Consider the following 19773-nt stretch of genomic DNA (forward strand, 5'->3'; position numbering starts at 1 on the left):
CGCAGCTACGGAAAGGAATAGATGTCATACTTACTTTTTTAGATTAATTGCCACGGCTGAAGTTGAAGAGACCAAGAAACGTAAGCCCCGAAGGGGCACATCTTGAAGAGAGGGGGCTAGACCTAGCGATCCAGTTGTTCGTTTTGGTCGTCGCCTGTGAGGCCAGCATGCAAGAGTAAGAGGAAGCTAGGAGCAGTCTCAAAAAGGTAATAGGTTTGAAAGGGAGACAGGCAAATCGAGGGCTGTCATTCCTCCACGTAGTTAAAGACCGAGAGAGTTGTCGGTTAAGCGCATGCATACGAGGGTTTGCGAACAGTACCAATAACACTGAAGCGGAATAAAAATAAGGTTTCGTGGAAGATGGCGTTAGGAAGGTATTAGGCGACGTGCCCGCCTGCCTAATAACCTAGCCCTAATTGCTGTGTGTAACGTTTCCAGACCGTTTACCCTGCAACGTATGGTGCAAAGTGCCGTATTAAGACCTTTCCCTTAAGGAAAAGAAGAAGGAAAAAAGAAAAAAAAGGGGGAAAAAGAAAACAGGGTAAAGAGAAAAAGATCATGCATAAACCTAAGCGTTTCACTGGAAGTAAAACGCGAGTTTATCGCTTCCTTACAGAGATGGAACCAAGGACAGCAAATGCTGACGAGGAGAAGAGACGGACGAGCGTTTGCTTGCGGTTAATACCGAAGGGACGGGATGAAACAAGGAAGCCAGAATGCAGCGGCCCCTCGATATCACCAGGAACTGCTACAGGAGGAGGCGTTCTGGCACGGGTAACTAGGGTAAGTATCGCTAATGACCGTTAGCAGTTATTTCGGCCTCCCCGAGGCAGCGCTGAGGACTAAGTAACCTGAGGGGCTCTGGCCTGGGTTAGGGCAGAAGTGCAGGCAGGCGGGATCAGGCATTTTCCTCTCAGCTCTCCAAGCTGAATCCTAGCCCTGAAGGAAAAAGCACTGGGGGGAGGCTACTCGGACACCTGCCACGTCGAGGGCAGGGGCAGGAGCTGACCCTTCCCCGACGGACGGACGGACGGACAGACGCTGGTGCGGCGGTGACTCTTTGGATATCGTAGGTAAGGGGAGGCACGCTGGTGCCGAGCTCCAGGGCGGTTTGCCTGAACACGATGCCCGGGGCAGGAGGTTACGCATTGTGTCCGGGGCTGGGAGCTGGTCCCCGAGTCCCATGTACTTGGGAGTGCCTGCGCTTGCCAGGGAGCCCGGTGCTGTTCCCAGAGCTGCGGGGAATTTCCCTTGCGTTGCCTGGACCCTCGGGGCTCTTGGGGGTGTTTCCCCTCATCGCAAGGGCAGCCAGAGCCCCTCCAGGGCTGCGTGAGGTCCCCGAACCGCTCCCGGATTTGCTTTTGGCACTCCGCAGTGTCGCTCGTGTGCCTGGGGCAGCCTGCAGGCGCCATCCTGTCAGCCGCGTTGAGCCCTGCGGCGTGCCTGGTGACCCCTCTGGTGTGCGCCAAGGCCCTTCCTCTGTATTTTGGTCTGCCCCAGAGCCCTGCACTTGCCCTCTGATGCCCTCAGGACCCCTCAGTTCACATTCTGGGTTGCCCCCGAGCCCTCTGCGTGCCTTTCGGTGCGCCCCGTGGCCCCGTGTGTGTTTTGCGGCATGCCGCAGAGGTCTCTGTTTAGCTTTTTCTCCTGTCCTGGAGTTTTCTGGGTGCTTCTGGGTGTGCCCCAGGGCCCTCCTTTTGGTGCCCCCAGAGTCACTCTGTTTGCTCTATCGTTCTTTTTTTTTTTTTTTTTTTTTTTTTTTTTTTTTTTTTTCTTGACTTGTGTTGCACCCAGAGCTCTCGATTTGTTCTCTTGTGCTCCGCATACTCCCCTTTCCGCACTCTACACCCCAGGCAGGGCTCTCCCTTCAGCTCTCAGCAAGCTGCTGTCAGGAGAGTGGGGGTGCCTCTGCTGCCCTGGCAGCCCCAGCTGTCCCTGAAGGGGCTGATGGCCAGGCCCCCTGCCCAGTTCCTGCAGGCCCACAGCTGCGGGCCCTGGGGCTGGGATGAATGCCAGGGGGAGCTGGGTGGCAGGACAGGCCCCAGGTGGGGCTGATGGCAAGGGCAGGCCCACATTTGGGGGCTGGGGCCGCAGTTGGGGGGAGCTGGCGCTGGGGCAGGAGCTGGGCAGCGGAGCTGCCGCGGAGCACGGCCCTTCGGGACCAGCCCGGCGGCCGCCCCGCGGAGGAGGTGAGCGGGGCCGGGGGAGGCGCACTGCAGGCTGCGGGTCCCGCATGTGCCGGGGGTCCCGGCGGCTGGGAGCGTCCCGGGGCCACGGAGGCGGGGGGAGGAAGGGGGTGCGCCGGGGCTGCGGTGCGGTTTACTGCGCGGTCGGAGGAGCGCGGGGGGGGGGTCTCCTGTGTCAGCTCGGGAGCGTGTCGGGGAGCGGGGGGAGGAGGGTCGTGGAGGGGCGGGGGCAGTGTCGGAGCTGAGGCGGGGCCGGTCGCGGGGGTGTCGGGGGAGCCCCGGGCCGGTGGTGGGGCTGGCGGGGCCGCGCTCGGGGCTCTGCGGCCGTTTCCGGGGGGACAGGGGGGAAGGGGAAGGGGGGCGGGACGGAAAGGAACGGAATGTGCCGAGGGTCAAAGGTGCCCCAGCGCTGCGGGTGGGGGGCGGGCGTTGGGGTGCGGGACTGCGGGGAGCCGTAGCTTTCGGCGCGGCATGCCGGGAGCAGTAGTCTTCCGGCACTGGGCTTCCGGTGGGGCCTGTTTGTTCTGAGCGCGGCATGCTGGGAGCGGTAGTCTTCCGGCACTGGGCTTCCGGGCGGCCATGTTGCTTGGCATGGCATGCCGGGAGCAGTAGTCTTCCGGCACTGGGCTTCCGGGCCGCCCTTTTCGCGTGCACGGTATGCTGGGAGGTGTAGTCTTCTCAGGCGGGGCTACTGGGTGACCATGCTGCGCCTCTCGAGGTGGCCCCGCGGGGGGGGCGGCGGCGGCGGCGGCAGGTCCCTGCCAGCGGGGTTCCCAGCAGGCGGCCGCGTGGCAGGCCAGGAGCTGTAGTGCCCGCTGGGTCTGTTCCTTACTGGACATGTGTCACTCACGCCTGAGTCCCCACAGGTCACGGGGGACAGTGGAATGCCCCTGTTTTTCCCCGGTACAGGGCAGGAAGTGTTTTCCATCTCCGATGGTGTTGCAAGACAACCTTGGAAGCTCAGAAAGAGTGTTCCTGCTGTTTAAACTAGGCAGATGAGGAGAACCCCCCCCCCCCCCATTTCCTGGGAGGAAATAATTCTTTAATCAAGGCCATGCTAGAAGTGCTAAAGCCTTAAAGAAATAGTAAATCAAAATGTTTTGTTTTCTATGTAGACGTTGCCAATTTAGCAAAGGAATTCGAGGTATCCCCGAACTGAACTGTCCTCATTATAATACAAGAAAATCACGCCCATAGGTCAGAAAGACCTGTGCCCGGGTGAAGACCCCTCCCCTGAGCATGCATAGTTTTAAAATGGCGTGTAAGCAATATTAGAATTGTATGTAAATCACTAACCAACCGGTGTAAGAGGGAAAGTTGCAAACCTTGCAACTTGTATAAATGCTACTTGGAAAGCCGGGGCGGGGGGGGGAGTTGCGCTTGATTTGTGGGGAAAACACCGAGCAGCCAGGCTTGCACAACTCTGAAATAAATAAGCAAATGTCTCTCCTGAGCGTGTCATTATTGGCTTAGTGCACAGCGGGCAACGAATCCGCTTTTCGGACAGCAGCGTGACCAGGCAGGGTTGTCCCCGGGGGCTGGGGCTGTCCCTCTTGGAAATGGGGAGGGCGGGAAGAGTAGGAGGGGTGCTGCGGGCTCCTGGGGGTCGTAGCTTTGCTCAGGATTGGGGCCGGTTAGGCAGCTGCTGGGAGGAGTGGCGGTGCTGGGAGGGCACGGTGCGGAGCTGTCCTGCTGTGCAGCGCAAGGGAAAGTCGACCAGCACCGTTGCTGTCCGAGGACCCTGGAACAGCCCGAGAGACCCTGGAACAGCCACCCCACGGACACCGTGTCACTGCCTCGCAAGGCCACTGCATGCAGGTACGTTTGACTACATCCGGCAGAAGAAATGTAAGCCGAAGGATCAGGGCAAATAGCTGCTTGTCTAGGTTTGTTACCTAGCGACGCACTGGCAAAGCTTTTTATGAACACCCGTACTCGATCGAGTGCGTATTCATTCTGTGAATATTAATTACTGCCAGACCGCGTACGTCACTGATGCTTTAAAGCAAGTCCGTGGCGCTGGGGTAGCACGTGTAGTGGAGGCTAAATGCAATAATACCTCGTTTTGATGTTGTTCTCTTATACGAAAGCACTTGGAGCAGATTAAGACATTTCTCGTCCTATTTTGTTTATTGAGTGGGCCCTGATACTGGGGAGAAGCTGCCATGAAGCAGACCTAGTAGTCAGCTTCCTTAGAGAAGGCGTCTTGTCCTGTATTTGAGGGCTTCCGGTACGTTTTGACAGACAGTAGTGAGTGACGGGTTTCCTTTGGACCCCCCGGGGAGCAGAAAGTTCTGCCGGGAAGGCAAAATGTTTCTTGCGGCTGGGTTGGAAGAAGCTGGCTGCTGATGCAAGGCAGTGACAATTCTGGGGAGTCGCGGGAAGTTTTGAAAAGACGGTCGTTCCCTTTGCTAGAAGGCTATGCACTTCGGTTCCTAATAGCTGCAGTAATGAAGCCAGGTAAGCGTTCGGGAGGAGCCCAAGCCGTTTTTGTCTAGCGAGTATTTTGCAAGGGGGGCAGGAAAGCGCTGCGCCCTGCTCCTTGCTGCCCTCGCGTGTCTGAAAGGCGGCACTGCACGCGGGAGGGGGGCGCGCTCACGGCTGCCCTCGCGTGTCGACAAGGCAGCACTGCAGCCGCCGGCGGCCACCGCTGCGTACGGAGACCGTTGCGGGCAGCCGGCGCACACGTGCGCGCTGCCGGTCGCCGTGTTGGCCGCTACTCTGCGCTCTCTCGGGGACGGGTAAGCGCAGGGGCCGCGCTCGTGCCCCCTGCCCGGTGCTCACGGACCGGGAGCGCTTTTCCCGAGAGGGCTTTTCCTTCTCGGTGCTTCCTGGGGGCGCGGGGACGGGCAGTGCCGTCTCGGAGCTGCTCCGCGGCGCTCTCTCCCCGGGGCAGCCCCAGCGCCTGCTCGCTGAAGCCCGCCGCTCTCTCGGGCGCGGGCAGAGCAGCCTCGGGGCGCTCGCTGCTCGGCCTGAGCGCCGGGGTGGCGCGGCGGGCTGCGGTTGGCGCGCGGGAGCCGGCCGGCTGCAGCGCGGCGCTGCGACCACGCGAGGGTGGGGCCATTGCGGGTCTGGGCTGCCTCGCGCTGCGCTCCCCCCGCCCCTCGCGCTCCGCTCCCCCCGCCCCTCGCGCTCCGCTCCCCCCGCCCCTCGCGCTCCGCTCCCCCCGCCCCTCGCGCTCCGCTCCCCCCGCCCCTCGCGCTCCGCTCCCCCCGCCCCTCGCGCTCCGCTCCCCCCGCCCCTCGCGCTCCCCCCGCCCCTCGCGCTCCCCCCGCCCCTCTCGCGCGGTCCTGGGCCGGCGCACGCGCGGTGCGGCGGCGCGAGCCCTGGGCGGCCGGCGCACGCGCGGTGCGGCGGCGCGAGCCCTGGGCGGCCGGCGCACGCGCGGTGCGGCGGCGCGAGCCCTGGGCGGCCGGCGCACGCGCGGTGCGGCGGCGCGAGCCCTGGGCGGCCGGCGCACGCGCGGTGCGGCGGCGCGAGCCCTGGGCGGCCGGCGCACGCGCGGTGCGGCGGCGCGAGCCCTGGGCGGCCGGCGCACGCGCGGTGCGGCGGCGCGAGCCCTGGGCGGCCGGCGCACGCGCGGTGCGGCGGCGCGAGCCCTGGGCGGCCGGCGCACGCGCGGTGCGGCGGCGCGAGCCCTGGGCGGCCGGCGCACGCGCGGTGCGGCGGCGGGCAAGATGGCGGCGAGCAGGGCGGGTGTTTTGGCTGGACGGCGGCGGGCGAGGGCAGAGGCGGGCTGGAGTCGAGCATGTGGGGGCCGCGGTGAGGCGAGGTGAGGCGAGCGTGTGCCTTCGGGTGGCCGCGGGTGTCGGGCTGTGTCCTGCCAGCCGGGGCCGTCGCTGCGTGGAGGCGGCGGGGCGGGGGGAGGGGGGAGTCGGGCCGGGGGCCGCGCCGGGTCTGCGCGGCGCCGGGTCTGCCGGAGCGCGGCTCTGACTCTCCCTTTTGCGTGTGTCGCCTGTAGGGCCCCGGTTCCTCCCCAGCGCGGGCCGGGGCGTGCGCTCGCCCCTGCGGACGCAGCCTGGAGGAGTGTGTGTGGGGTGCCTGCGCGGGGGTCTGGATGTCTCTAGCAGCGGCACGGCAGCCTGATGCCTCCTCTCGTCTGGGACGCGGGGTCCTTGGGGAGTTCCCTGCTGCCTCCTCTGGCGTTCTCTGCGAGCTCATAGATCCCTCCACCTCCTCTCTCCCCCCCCCCCCCCGCCCCGCTCCCCTGTCTGGTGGGGTGGGAGACCGGTGGCTGCTCCCGCCGAGCTGAGAGCCACGTAGGGCACCCCTATGTGCTCGCTACGCATCTGGGATGGCACCCCTGCCCTGAGGGCCCCGCAGAGTCCCACCCTTCCTGCAACCAGCCCCCCCAGAGCCATTAAACCACCCACAAATCCTGCCCCAACACCCCCACAGGCCCCAAAACGCCTCCGAGCCCTGCCGCAATGTTGTCACTGACTCCAGACCTTCCCCTGCACTCTGTGCAAGGCCCCAAACATTCCTCAAACTGCTGCCAGACCCAGTGCCCGCAGCAGTGAGGCGTTCTAACAAAGATGGGGTGCGATGTGCGTCTCCGCCTCGACTCAGTCCCGCTTTAGAGAAACAGGAAGTTACAGCACTTCCTGGTGAAGAGTGTTGACGGGTGAATGTGCGGATGACAAAGAGACTTCTCTCTCTTTTCTTCTGAGCCGCCTCTCAGAAGCCTCTGTGTGTGCACGATGTGGCTGATCTGGGATAATCGTGCTGTGCGCAGTGCTTAAGGAGAACATTGCCCTAAAATGGAGGGCTAAGGAATAGCCTAAGAAACCTAAAAGGCTCGGGAAGAGCCAAAGAGAACACCGATGGGCTCTGGGAAGCCCCAGTGATGCTAGCGAAAACAGCGTGGCTTTTAGGCACCTCCTCAGAGCAGCAGCAATGTCTCGCTCCAGCCTATGGGACAATGGGGACTCTTAATTACCGCCTTGAATTACCACAAGTGTTGCAAAAGCAGAAGGGACTAGGGAGCATGCAGAGCAGGTTATGGACTATATGTCAAGTTTAAACAAGCAACAAGCCCCTCTGCAAACAGAAACAGGTTTAGCCCTAAGTAATAGACGAAGGTAGCTGTGAGTAACGTGAAGCGAAGCGGTGACGTCAGTCACCCCGAAAGCCTCGGAGAAGCGGTCTGAAAATCTGGTACCCTCGTGACCTCGGCAGTCTTTTTGGTTTGTTTGGCAGGGTAGCCCACCGAAGGGGGACATCTCGAAGAGAAGCAGCAAGACCTGGGGATCCGGTGGTTCATTTTGGTCGTCGCCTGTGAGGCCAGCATGCAAGAGTAAGAGGAAGCTAGGAGCAGTCTCAAAAAGGTAATAGGTTTGAAAGGGAGACAGGCAAATCGAGGGCTGTCGTTCCTCCACGTAGTTAAAGACCGAGAGAGTTGTGGGTTAAGCGCATGCATACGAGGGTTTGCGAACAGTACCAATAACACTGAAGCGGAATAAAAATAAGGTTTCGTGGAAGATGGCGTTAGGAAGGTATTAGGCGACGTGCCCGCCTGCCTAATAACCTAGCCCTAATTGCTGTGTGTAACGTTTCCAGACCGTTTACCCTGCAACGTATGGTGCAAAGTGCCATATTAAGACCTTTCCCTTAAGGAAAAGAAGAAGGAAAAAAAGAAAAAAAAGGGGGAAAAAGAAAACAGGGTAAAGAGAAAAAGATCATGCATAAACCTAAGCGTTTCACTGGAAGTAAAACGCGAGTTTATCGCTTCCTTACAGAGATGGAACCGAGGACAGCAAATGCTGACGAGGAGAAGAGACGGACGAGCGTTTGCTTGCGGTTAATACCGAAGGGACGGGATGAAACAAGGAAGCCAGAATGCAGCGGCCCCTCGATATCACCAGGAACTGCTACAGGAGGAGGCGTTCTGGCACGGGTAACTAGGGTAAGTATCGCTGATGACCGTTAGCAGTTATTTCGGCCTCCCCGAGGCAGCGCTGAGGACTGAGTAACCCGTTCCTACCCTGTGGCTGCTGTTGCCTGTATCTGCCTTAGCTTTGCTTTGGCTGTTTCTGTTTTGTTTTGTTGTCGTACACGCAGCTACGGAAAGGAATAGATGTCATACTTACTTTTTTAGATTAATTGCCACGGCTGAAGTTGAAGAGACCAAGAAACGTAAGCCCCGAAGGGGCACATCTTGAAGAGAGGGGGCTAGACCTAGCGATCCAGTTGTTTGTTTTGGTCGTCGCCTGTGAGGCCAGCATGCAAGAGTAAGAGGAAGCTAGGAGCAGTCTCAAAAAGGTAATAGGTTTGAAAGGGAGACAGGCAAATCGAGGGCTGTCGTTCCTCCACGTAGTTAAAGACCGAGAGAGTTGTCGGTTAAGTGCATGCATACGAGGGTTTGCGAACAGTACCAATAACACTGAAGCGGAATAAAAATAAGGTTTCGTGGAAGATGGCGTTAGGAAGGTATTAGGCGACGTGCCCGCCTGCCTAATAACCTAGCCCTAATTGCTGTGTGTAACGTTTCCAGACCGTTTACCCTGCAACGTATGGTGCAAAGTGCCGTATTAAGACCTTTCCCTTAAGGAAAAGAAGAAGGAAAAAAGGGGGAAAAAGAAAACAGGGTAAAGAGAAAAAGATCATGCATAAACCTAAGCGTTTCACTGGAAGTAAAACGCGAGTTTATCGCTTCCTTACAGAGATGGAACCAAGGACAGCAAATGCTGACGAGGAGAAGAGACGGACGAGCGTTTGCTTGCGGTTAATACCGAAGGGACGGGATGAAACAAGGAAGCCAGAATGCAGCGGCCCCTCGATATCACCAGGAACTGCTACAGGAGGAGGCGTTCTGGCACGGGTAACTAGGGTAAGTATCGCTGATGACCGTTAGCAGTTATTTCGGCCTCCCCGAGGCAGCGCTGAGGACTGAGTAACCCGTTCCTACCCTGTGGCTGCTGTTGCCTGTATCTGCCTTAGCTTTGCTTTGGCTGTTTCTGTTTTGTTTTGTTATCGTACACGCAGCTACGGAAAGGAATAGATGTCATACTTACTTTTTTAGATTAATTGCCACGGCTGAAGTTGAAGAGACCAAGAAACGTAAGCCCCGAAGGGGCACATCTTGAAGAGAGGGGGCTAGACCTAGCGATCCAGTTGTTCGTTTTGGTCGTCGCCTGTGAGGCCAGCATGCAAGAGTAAGAGGAAGCTAGGAGCAGTCTCAAAAAGGTAATAGGTTTGAAAGGGAGACAGGCAAATCGAGGGCTGTCATTCCTCCACGTAGTTAAAGACCGAGAGAGTTGTCGGTTAAGCGCATGCATACGAGGGTTTGCGAACAGTACCAATAACACTGAAGCGGAATAAAAATAAGGTTTCGTGGAAGATGGCGTTAGGAAGGTATTAGGCGACGTGCCCGCCTGCCTAATAACCTAGCCCTAATTGCTGTGTGTAACGTTTCCAGACCGTTTACCCTGCAACGTATGGTGCAAAGTGCCGTATTAAGACCTTTCCCTTAAGGAAAAGAAGAAGGAAAAAAGAAAAAAAAGGGGGAAAAAGAAAACAGGGTAAAGAGAAAAAGATCATGCATAAACCTAAGCGTTTCACTGGAAGTAAAACGCGAGTTTATCGCTTCCTTACAGAGATGGAACCAAGGACAGCAAATGCTGACGAGGAGAAGAGACGGACGAGCGTTTGCTTGCGGTTAATACCGAAGGGACGGGATGAAACAAGGAAGCCAGAATGCAGCGGCCCCTCGATATCACCAGGAACTGCTACAGGAGGAGGCGTTCTGGCACGGGTAACTAGGGTAAGTATCGCTAATGACCGTTAGCAGTTATTTCGGCCTCCCCGAGGCAGCGCTGAGGACTAAGTAACCTGAGGGGCTCTGGCCTGGGTTAGGGCAGAAGTGCAGGCAGGCGGGATCAGGCATTTTCCTCTCAGCTCTCCAAGCTGAATCCTAGCCCTGAAGGAAAAAGCACTGGGGGGAGGCTACTCGGACACCTGCCACGTCGAGGGCAGGGGCAGGAGCTGACCCTTCCCCGACGGACGGACGGACGGACAGACGCTGGTGCGGCGGTGACTCTTTGGATATCGTAGGTAAGGGGAGGCACGCTGGTGCCGAGCTCCAGGGCGGTTTGCCTGAACACGATGCCCGGGGCAGGAGGTTACGCATTGTGTCCGGGGCTGGGAGCTGGTCCCCGAGTCCCATGTACTTGGGAGTGCCTGCGCTTGCCAGGGAGCCCGGTGCTGTTCCCAGAGCTGCGGGGAATTTCCCTTGCGTTGCCTGGACCCTCGGGGCTCTTGGGGGTGTTTCCCCTCATCGCAAGGGCAGCCAGAGCCCCTCCAGGGCTGCGTGAGGTCCCCGAACCGCTCCCGGATTTGCTTTTGGCACTCCGCAGTGTCGCTCGTGTGCCTGGGGCAGCCTGCAGGCGCCATCCTGTCAGCCGCGTTGAGCCCTGCGGCGTGCCTGGTGACCCCTCTGGTGTGCGCCAAGGCCCTTCCTCTGTATTTTGGTCTGCCCCAGAGCCCTGCACTTGCCCTCTGATGCCCTCAGGACCCCTCAGTTCACATTCTGGGTTGCCCCCGAGCCCTCTGCGTGCCTTTCGGTGCGCCCCGTGGCCCCGTGTGTGTTTTGCGGCATGCCGCAGAGGTCTCTGTTTAGCTTTTTCTCCTGTCCTGGAGTTTTCTGGGTGCTTCTGGGTGTGCCCCAGGGCCCTCCTTTTGGTGCCCCCAGAGTCACTCTGTTTGCTCTATCGTTCTTTTTTTTTTTTTTTTTTTTTTTTTTTTTTTTTTTTTCTTGACTTGTGTTGCACCCAGAGCTCTCGATTTGTTCTCTTGTGCTCCGCATACTCCCCTTTCCGCACTCTACACCCCAGGCAGGGCTCTCCCTTCAGCTCTCAGCAAGCTGCTGTCAGGAGAGTGGGGGTGCCTCTGCTGCCCTGGCAGCCCCAGCTGTCCCTGAAGGGGCTGATGGCCAGGCCCCCTGCCCAGTTCCTGCAGGCCCACAGCTGCGGGCCCTGGGGCTGGGATGAATGCCAGGGGGAGCTGGGTGGCAGGACAGGCCCCAGGTGGGGCTGATGGCAAGGGCAGGCCCACATTTGGGGGCTGGGGCCGCAGTTGGGGGGAGCTGGCGCTGGGGCAGGAGCTGGGCAGCGGAGCTGCCGCGGAGCACGGCCCTTCGGGACCAGCCCGGCGGCCGCCCCGCGGAGGAGGTGAGCGGGGCCGGGGGAGGCGCACTGCAGGCTGCGGGTCCCGCATGTGCCGGGGGTCCCGGCGGCTGGGAGCGTCCCGGGGCCACGGAGGCGGGGGGAGGAAGGGGGTGCGCCGGGGCTGCGGTGCGGTTTACTGCGCGGTCGGAGGAGCGCGGGGGGGGGGTCTCCTGTGTCAGCTCGGGAGCGTGTCGGGGAGCGGGGGGAGGAGGGTCGTGGAGGGGCGGGGGCAGTGTCGGAGCTGAGGCGGGGCCGGTCGCGGGGGTGTCGGGGGAGCCCCGGGCCGGTGGTGGGGCTGGCGGGGCCGCGCTCGGGGCTCTGCGGCCGTTTCCGGGGGGACAGGGGGGAAGGGGAAGGGGGGCGGGACGGAAAGGAACGGAATGTGCCGAGGGTCAAAGGTGCCCCAGCGCTGCGGGTGGGGGGCGGGCGTTGGGGTGCGGGACTGCGGGGAGCCGTAGCTTTCGGCGCGGCATGCCGGGAGCAGTAGTCTTCCGGCACTGGGCTTCCGGTGGGGCCTGTTTGTTCTGAGCGCGGCATGCTGGGAGCGGTAGTCTTCCGGCACTGGGCTTCCGGGCGGCCATGTTGCTTGGCATGGCATGCCGGGAGCAGTAGTCTTCCGGCACTGGGCTTCCGGGCCGCCCTTTTCGCGTGCACGGTATGCTGGGAGGTGTAGTCTTCTCAGGCGGGGCTACTGGGTGACCATGCTGCGCCTCTCGAGGTGGCCCCGCGGGGGGGGCGGCGGCGGCGGCGGCAGGTCCCTGCCAGCGGGGTTCCCAGCAGGCGGCCGCGTGGCAGGCCAGGAGCTGTAGTGCCCGCTGGGTCTGTTCCTTACTGGACATGTGTCACTCACGCCTGAGTCCCCACAGGTCACGGGGGACAGTGGAATGCCCCTGTTTTTCCCCGGTACAGGGCAGGAAGTGTTTTCCATCTCCGATGGTGTTGCAAGACAACCTTGGAAGCTCAGAAAGAGTGTTCCTGCTGTTTAAACTAGGCAGATGAGGAGAACCCCCCCCCCCCCCATTTCCTGGGAGGAAATAATTCTTTAATCAAGGCCATGCTAGAAGTGCTAAAGCCTTAAAGAAATAGTAAATCAAAATGTTTTGTTTTCTATGTAGACGTTGCCAATTTAGCAAAGGAATTCGAGGTATCCCCGAACTGAACTGTCCTCATTATAATACAAGAAAATCACGCCCATAGGTCAGAAAGACCTGTGCCCGGGTGAAGACCCCTCCCCTGAGCATGCATAGTTTTAAAATGGCGTGTAAGCAATATTAGAATTGTATGTAAATCACTAACCAACCGGTGTAAGAGGGAAAGTTGCAAACCTTGCAACTTGTATAAATGCTACTTGGAAAGCCGGGGCGGGGGGGGGAGTTGCGCTTGATTTGTGGGGAAAACACCGAGCAGCCAGGCTTGCACAACTCTGAAATAAATAAGCAAATGTCTCTCCTGAGCGTGTCATTATTGGCTTAGTGCACAGCGGGCAACGAATCCGCTTTTCGGACAGCAGCGTGACCAGGCAGGGTTGTCCCCGGGGGCTGGGGCTGTCCCTCTTGGAAATGGGGAGGGCGGGAAGAGTAGGAGGGGTGCTGCGGGCTCCTGGGGGTCGTAGCTTTGCTCAGGATTGGGGCCGGTTAGGCAGCTGCTGGGAGGAGTGGCGGTGCTGGGAGGGCACGGTGCGGAGCTGTCCTGCTGTGCAGCGCAAGGGAAAGTCGACCAGCACCGTTGCTGTCCGAGGACCCTGGAACAGCCCGAGAGACCCTGGAACAGCCACCCCACGGACACCGTGTCACTGCCTCGCAAGGCCACTGCATGCAGGTACGTTTGACTACATCCGGCAGAAGAAATGTAAGCCGAAGGATCAGGGCAAATAGCTGCTTGTCTAGGTTTGTTACCTAGCGACGCACTGGCAAAGCTTTTTATGAACACCCGTACTCGATCGAGTGCGTATTCATTCTGTGAATATTAATTACTGCCAGACCGCGTACGTCACTGATGCTTTAAAGCAAGTCCGTGGCGCTGGGGTAGCACGTGTAGTGGAGGCTAAATGCAATAATACCTCGTTTTGATGTTGTTCTCTTATACGAAAGCACTTGGAGCAGATTAAGACATTTCTCGTCCTATTTTGTTTATTGAGTGGGCCCTGATACTGGGGAGAAGCTGCCATGAAGCAGACCTAGTAGTCAGCTTCCTTAGAGAAGGCGTCTTGTCCTGTATTTGAGGGCTTCCGGTACGTTTTGACAGACAGTAGTGAGTGACGGGTTTCCTTTGGACCCCCCGGGGAGCAGAAAGTTCTGCCGGGAAGGCAAAATGTTTCTTGCGGCTGGGTTGGAAGAAGCTGGCTGCTGATGCAAGGCAGTGACAATTCTGGGGAGTCGCGGGAAGTTTTGAAAAGACGGTCGTTCCCTTTGCTAGAAGGCTATGCACTTCGGTTCCTAATAGCTGCAGTAATGAAGCCAGGTAAGCGTTCGGGAGGAGCCCAAGCCGTTTTTGTCTAGCGAGTATTTTGCAAGGGGGGCAGGAAAGCGCTGCGCCCTGCTCCTTGCTGCCCTCGCGTGTCTGAAAGGCGGCACTGCACGCGGGAGGGGGGCGCGCTCACGGCTGCCCTCGCGTGTCGACAAGGCAGCACTGCAGCCGCCGGCGGCCACCGCTGCGTACGGAGACCGTTGCGGGCAGCCGGCGCACACGTGCGCGCTGCCGGTCGCCGTGTTGGCCGCTACTCTGCGCTCTCTCGGGGACGGGTAAGCGCAGGGGCCGCGCTCGTGCCCCCTGCCCGGTGCTCACGGACCGGGAGCGCTTTTCCCGAGAGGGCTTTTCCTTCTCGGTGCTTCCTGGGGGCGCGGGGACGGGCAGTGCCGTCTCGGAGCTGCTCCGCGGCGCTCTCTCCCCGGGGCAGCCCCAGCGCCTGCTCGCTGAAGCCCGCCGCTCTCTCGGGCGCGGGCAGAGCAGCCTCGGGGCGCTCGCTGCTCGGCCTGAGCGCCGGGGTGGCGCGGCGGGCTGCGGTTGGCGCGCGGGAGCCGGCCGGCTGCAGCGCGGCGCTGCGACCACGCGAGGGTGGGGCCATTGCGGGTCTGGGCTGCCTCGCGCTGCGCTCCCCCCGCCCCTCGCGCTGCGCTCCCCCCGCCCCTCGCGCTGCGCTCCCCCCGCCCCTCGCGCTGCGCTCCCCCCGCCCCTCGCGCTGCGCTCCCCCCGCCCCTCGCGCTGCGCTCCCCCCGCCCCTCGCGCTGCGCTCCCCCCGCCCCTCGCGCTCCCCCCGCCCCTCGCGCTCCGCTCCCCCCGCCCCTCGCGCTCCGCTCCCCCCGCCCCTCGCGCTCCGCTCCCCCCGCCCCTCGCGCTCCGCTCCCCCCGCCCCTCGCGCTCCGCTCCCCCCGCCCCTCGCGCTCCGCTCCCCCCGCCCCTCGCGCTCCCCCCGCCCCTCGCGCTCCCCCCGCCCCTCGCGCTCCCCCCGCCCCTCGCGCTCCCCCCGCCCCTCTCGCGCGGTCCTGGGCCGGCGCACGCGCGGTGCGGCGGCGCGAGCCCTGGGCGGCCGGCGCACGCGCGGTGCGGCGGCGCGAGCCCTGGGCGGCCGGCGCACGCGCGGTGCGGCGGCGCGAGCCCTGGGCGGCCGGCGCACGCGCGGTGCGGCGGCGCGAGCCCTGGGCGGCCGGCGCACGCGCGGTGCGGCGGCGCGAGCCCTGGGCGGCCGGCGCACGCGCGGTGCGGCGGCGCGAGCCCTGGGCGGCCGGCGCACGCGCGGTGCGGCGGCGCGAGCCCTGGGCGGCCGGCGCACGCGCGGTGCGGCGGCGCGAGCCCTGGGCGGCCGGCGCACGCGCGGTGCGGCGGCGCGAGCCCTGGGCGGCCGGCGCACGCGCGGTGCGGCGGCGGGCAAGATGGCGGCGAGCAGGGCGGGTGTTTTGGCTGGACGGCGGCGGGCGAGGGCAGAGGCGGGCTGGAGTCGAGCATGTGGGGGCCGCGGTGAGGCGAGGTGAGGCGAGCGTGTGCCTTCGGGTGGCCGCGGGTGTCGGGCTGTGTCCTGCCAGCCGGGGCCGTCGCTGCGTGGAGGCGGCGGGGCGGGGGGGGGGGGGAGTCGGGCCGGGGGCCGCGCCGGGTCTGCGCGGCGCCGGGTCTGCCGGAGCGCGGCTCTGACTCTCCCTTTTGCGTGTGTCGCCTGTAGGGCCCCGGTTCCTCCCCAGCGCGGGCCGGGGCGTGCGCTCGCCCCTGCGGACGCAGCCTGGAGGAGTGTGTGTGGGGTGCCTGCGCGGGGGTCTGGATGTCTCTAGCAGCGGCACGGCAGCCTGATGCCTCCTCTCGTCTGGGACGCGGGGTCCTTGGGGAGTTCCCTGCTGCCTCCTCTGGCGTTCTCTGCGAGCTCATAGATCCCTCCACCTCCTCTCCCCCCCCCCCCCCCGCCCCGCTCCCCTGTCTGGTGGGGTGGGAGACCGGTGGCTGCTCCCGCCGAGCTGAGAGCCACGTAGGGCACCCCTATGTGCTCGCTACGCATCTGGGATGGCACCCCTGCCCTGAGGGCCCCGCAGAGTCCCACCCTTCCTGCAACCAGCCCCCCCAGAGCCATTAAACCACCCACAAATCCTGCCCCAACACCCCCACAGGCCCCAAAACGCCTCCGAGCCCTGCCGCAATGTTGTCACTGACTCCAGACCTTCCCCTGCACTCTGTGCAAGGCCCCAAACATTCCTCAAACTGCTGCCAGACCCAGTGCCCGCAGCAGTGAGGCGTTCTAACAAAGATGGGGTGCGATGTGCGTCTCCGCCTCGACTCAGTCCCGCTTTAGAGAAACAGGAAGTTACAGCACTTCCTGGTGAAGAGTGTTGACGGGTGAATGTGCGGATGACAAAGAGACTTCTCTCTCTTTTCTTCTGAGCCGCCTCTCAGAAGCCTCTGTGTGTGCACGATGTGGCTGATCTGGGATAATCGTGCTGTGCGCAGTGCTTAAGGAGAACATTGCCCTAAAATGGAGGGCTAAGGAATAGCCTAAGAAACCTAAAAGGCTCGGGAAGAGCCAAAGAGAACACCGATGGGCTCTGGGAAGCCCCAGTGATGCTAGCGAAAACAGCGTGGCTTTTAGGCACCTCCTCAGAGCAGCAGCAATGTCTCGCTCCAGCCTATGGGACAATGGGGACTCTTAATTACCGCCTTGAATTACCACAAGTGTTGCAAAAGCAGAAGGGACTAGGGAGCATGCAGAGCAGGTTATGGACTATATGTCAAGTTTAAACAAGCAACAAGCCCCTCTGCAAACAGAAACAGGTTTAGCCCTAAGTAATAGACGAAGGTAGCTGTGAGTAACGTGAAGCGAAGCGGTGACGTCAGTCACCCCGAAAGCCTCGGAGAAGCGGTCTGAAAATCTGGTACCCTCGTGACCTCGGCAGTCTTTTTGGTTTGTTTGGCAGGGTAGCCCACCGAAGGGGGACATCTCGAAGAGAAGCAGCAAGACCTGGGGATCCGGTGGTTCATTTTGGTCGTCGCCTGTGAGGCCAGCATGCAAGAGTAAGAGGAAGCTAGGAGCAGTCTCAAAAAGGTAATAGGTTTGAAAGGGAGACAGGCAAATCGAGGGCTGTCGTTCCTCCACGTAGTTAAAGACCGAGAGAGTTGTGGGTTAAGCGCATGCATACGAGGGTTTGCAAACAGTACCAATAACACTGAAGCGGAATAAAAATAAGGTTTCGTGGAAGATGGCGTTAGGAAGGTATTAGGCGACGTGCCCGCCTGCCTAATAACCTAGCCCTAATTGCTGTGTGTAACGTTTCCAGACCGTTTACCCTGCAACGTATGGTGCAAAGTGCCGTATTAAGACCTTTCCCTTAAGGAAAAGAAGAAGGAAAAAAAGAAAAAAAAGGGGGAAAAAGAAAACAGGGTAAAGAGAAAAAGATCATGCATAAACCTAAGCGTTTCACTGGAAGTAAAACGCGAGTTTATCGCTTCCTTACAGAGATGGAACCGAGGACAGCAAATGCTGACGAGGAGAAGAGACGGACGAGCGTTTGCTTGCGGTTAATACCGAAGGGACGGGATGAAACAAGGAAGCCAGAATGCAGCGGCCCCTCGATATCACCAGGAACTGCTACAGGAGGAGGCGTTCTGGCACAGGTAACTAGGGTAAGTATCGCTGATGACCGTTAGCAGTTATTTCGGCCTCCCCGAGGCAGCGCTGAGGACTGAGTAACCCGTTCCTACCCTGTGGCTGCTGTTGCCTGTATCTGCCTTAGCTTTGCTTTGGCTGTTTCTGTTTTGTTTTGTTGTCGTACACGCAGCTACGGAAAGGAATAGATGTCATACTTACTTTTTTAGATTAATTGCCACGGCTGAAGTTGAAGAGACCAAGAAACGTAAGCCCCGAAGGGGCACATCTTGAAGAGAGGGGGCTAGACCTAGCGATCCAGTTGTTCGTTTTGGTCGTCGCCTGTGAGGCCAGCATGCAAGAGTAAGAGGAAGCTAGGAGCAGTCTCAAAAAGGTAATAGGTTTGAAAGGGAGACAGGCAAATCGAGGGCTGTCATTCCTCCACGTAGTTAAAGACCGAGAGAGTTGTCGGTTAAGCGCATGCATACGAGGGTTTGCGAACAGTACCAATAACACTGAAGCGGAATAAAAATAAGGTTTCGTGGAAGATGGCGTTAGGAAGGTATTAGGCGACGTGCCCGCCTGCCTAATAACCTAGCCCTAATTGCTGTGTGTAACGTTTCCAGACCGTTTACCCTGCAACGTATGGTGCAAAGTGCCGTATTAAGACCTTTCCCTTAAGGAAAAGAAGAAGGAAAAAAGGGGGAAAAAGAAAACAGGGTAAAGAGAAAAAGATCATGCATAAACCTAAGCGTTTCACTGGAAGTAAAACGCGAGTTTATCGCTTCCTTACAGAGATGGAACCAAGGACAGCAAATGCTGACGAGGAGAAGAGACGGACGAGCGTTTGCTTGCGGTTAATACCGAAGGGACGGGATGAAACAAGGAAGCCAGAATGCAGCGGCCCCTCGATATCACCAGGAACTGCTACAGGAGGAGGCGTTCTGGCACGGGTAACTAGGGTAAGTATCGCTGATGACCGTTAGCAGTTATTTCGGCCTCCCCGAGGCAGCGCTGAGGACTGAGTAACCCGTTCCTACCCTGTGGCTGCTGTTGCCTGTATCTGCCTTAGCTTTGCTTTGGCTGTTTCTGTTTTGTTTTGTTATCGTACACGCAGCTACGGAAAGGAATAGATGTCATACTTACTTTTTTAGATTAATTGCCACGGCTGAAGTTGAAGAGACCAAGAAACGTAAGCCCCGAAGGGGCACATCTTGAAGAGAGGGGGCTAGACCTAGCGATCCAGTTGTTCGTTTTGGTCGTCGCCTGTGAGGCCAGCATGCAAGAGTAAGAGGAAGCTAGGAGCAGTCTCAAAAAGGTAATAGGTTTGAAAGGGAGACAGGCAAATCGAGGGCTGTCATTCCTCCACGTAGTTAAAGACCGAGAGAGTTGTCGGTTAAGCGCATGCATACGAGGGTTTGCGAACAGTACCAATAACACTGAAGCGGAATAAAAATAAGGTTTCGTGGAAGATGGCGTTAGGAAGGTATTAGGCGACGTGCCCGCCTGCCTAATAACCTAGCCCTAATTGCTGTGTGTAACGTTTCCAGACCGTTTACCCTGCAACGTATGGTGCAAAGTGCCGTATTAAGACCTTTCCCTTAAGGAAAAGAAGAAGGAAAAAAGAAAAAAAAGGGGGAAAAAGAAAACAGGGTAAAGAGAAAAAGATCATGCATAAACCTAAGCGTTTCACTGGAAGTAAAACGCGAGTTTATCGCTTCCTTACAGAGATGGAACCAAGGACAGCAAATGCTGACGAGGAGAAGAGACGGACGAGCGTTTGCTTGCGGTTAATACCGAAGGGACGGGATGAAACAAGGAAGCCAGAATGCAGCGGCCCCTCGATATCACCAGGAACTGCTACAGGAGGAGGCGTTCTGGCACGGGTAACTAGGGTAAGTATCGCTGATGACCGTTAGCAGTTATTTCGGCCTCCCCGAGGCAGCGCTGAGGACTGAGTAACCCGTTCCTACCCTGTGGCTGCTGTTGCCTGTATCTGCCTTAGCTTTGCTTTGGCTGTTTCTGTTTTGTTTTGTTGTCGTACACGCAGCTACGGAAAGGAATAGATGTCATACTTACTTTTTTAGATTAATTGCCACGGCTGAAGTTGAAGAGACCAAGAAACGTAAGCCCCGAAGGGGCACATCTTGAAGAGAGGGGGCTAGACCTAGCGATCCAGTTGTTCGTTTTGGTCGTCGCCTGTGAGGCCAGCATGCAAGAGTAAGAGGAAGCTAGGAGCAGTCTCAAAAAGGTAATAGGTTTGAAAGGGAGACAGGCAAATCGAGGGCTGTCATTCCTCCACGTAGTTAAAGACCGAGAGAGTTGTGGGTTAAGCGCATGCATACGAGGGTTTGCAAACAGTACC

At 59.6% G+C, this 19773-nt stretch overlaps 4 long non-coding RNA genes across 4 annotated transcripts; all 4 read left to right on the forward strand.

Moving 5' to 3' along the window:
- Nucleotides 1-789: 789 nt before the first annotated feature.
- On the forward strand, nucleotides 790-3639 carry LOC135330153 (uncharacterized). The gene is made up of 2 exons (XR_010391974.1): nucleotides 790-1073; nucleotides 3302-3639. It is a non-coding gene; the product is annotated as an uncharacterized LOC135330153 (long non-coding RNA).
- A 2095-nt stretch (nucleotides 3640-5734) lies between these two features.
- LOC135330155 (uncharacterized) lies at nucleotides 5735-9198 on the forward strand. Its single transcript, XR_010391976.1, has 4 exons — nucleotides 5735-5958; nucleotides 7386-7513; nucleotides 7925-8447; nucleotides 8849-9198. It is a non-coding gene; the product is annotated as an uncharacterized LOC135330155 (long non-coding RNA).
- Nucleotides 9199-9954: 756 nt separating this feature from the next.
- On the forward strand, nucleotides 9955-12800 carry LOC135330154 (uncharacterized). The gene is made up of 2 exons (XR_010391975.1): nucleotides 9955-10238; nucleotides 12466-12800. It is a non-coding gene; the product is annotated as an uncharacterized LOC135330154 (long non-coding RNA).
- Nucleotides 12801-15090: 2290 nt separating this feature from the next.
- LOC135330156 (uncharacterized) lies at nucleotides 15091-19720 on the forward strand. Its single transcript, XR_010391977.1, has 6 exons — nucleotides 15091-15314; nucleotides 16741-16868; nucleotides 17280-17446; nucleotides 17639-18370; nucleotides 18563-19303; nucleotides 19496-19720. It is a non-coding gene; the product is annotated as an uncharacterized LOC135330156 (long non-coding RNA).
- The last annotated feature ends 53 nt before the right edge of the window (nucleotides 19721-19773 follow it).

Source organism: Dromaius novaehollandiae, chromosome 16 (assembly GCF_036370855.1).
Source record: "Dromaius novaehollandiae isolate bDroNov1 chromosome 16, bDroNov1.hap1, whole genome shotgun sequence".
Classification (NCBI taxonomy): domain Eukaryota; kingdom Metazoa; phylum Chordata; class Aves; order Casuariiformes; family Dromaiidae; genus Dromaius; species Dromaius novaehollandiae.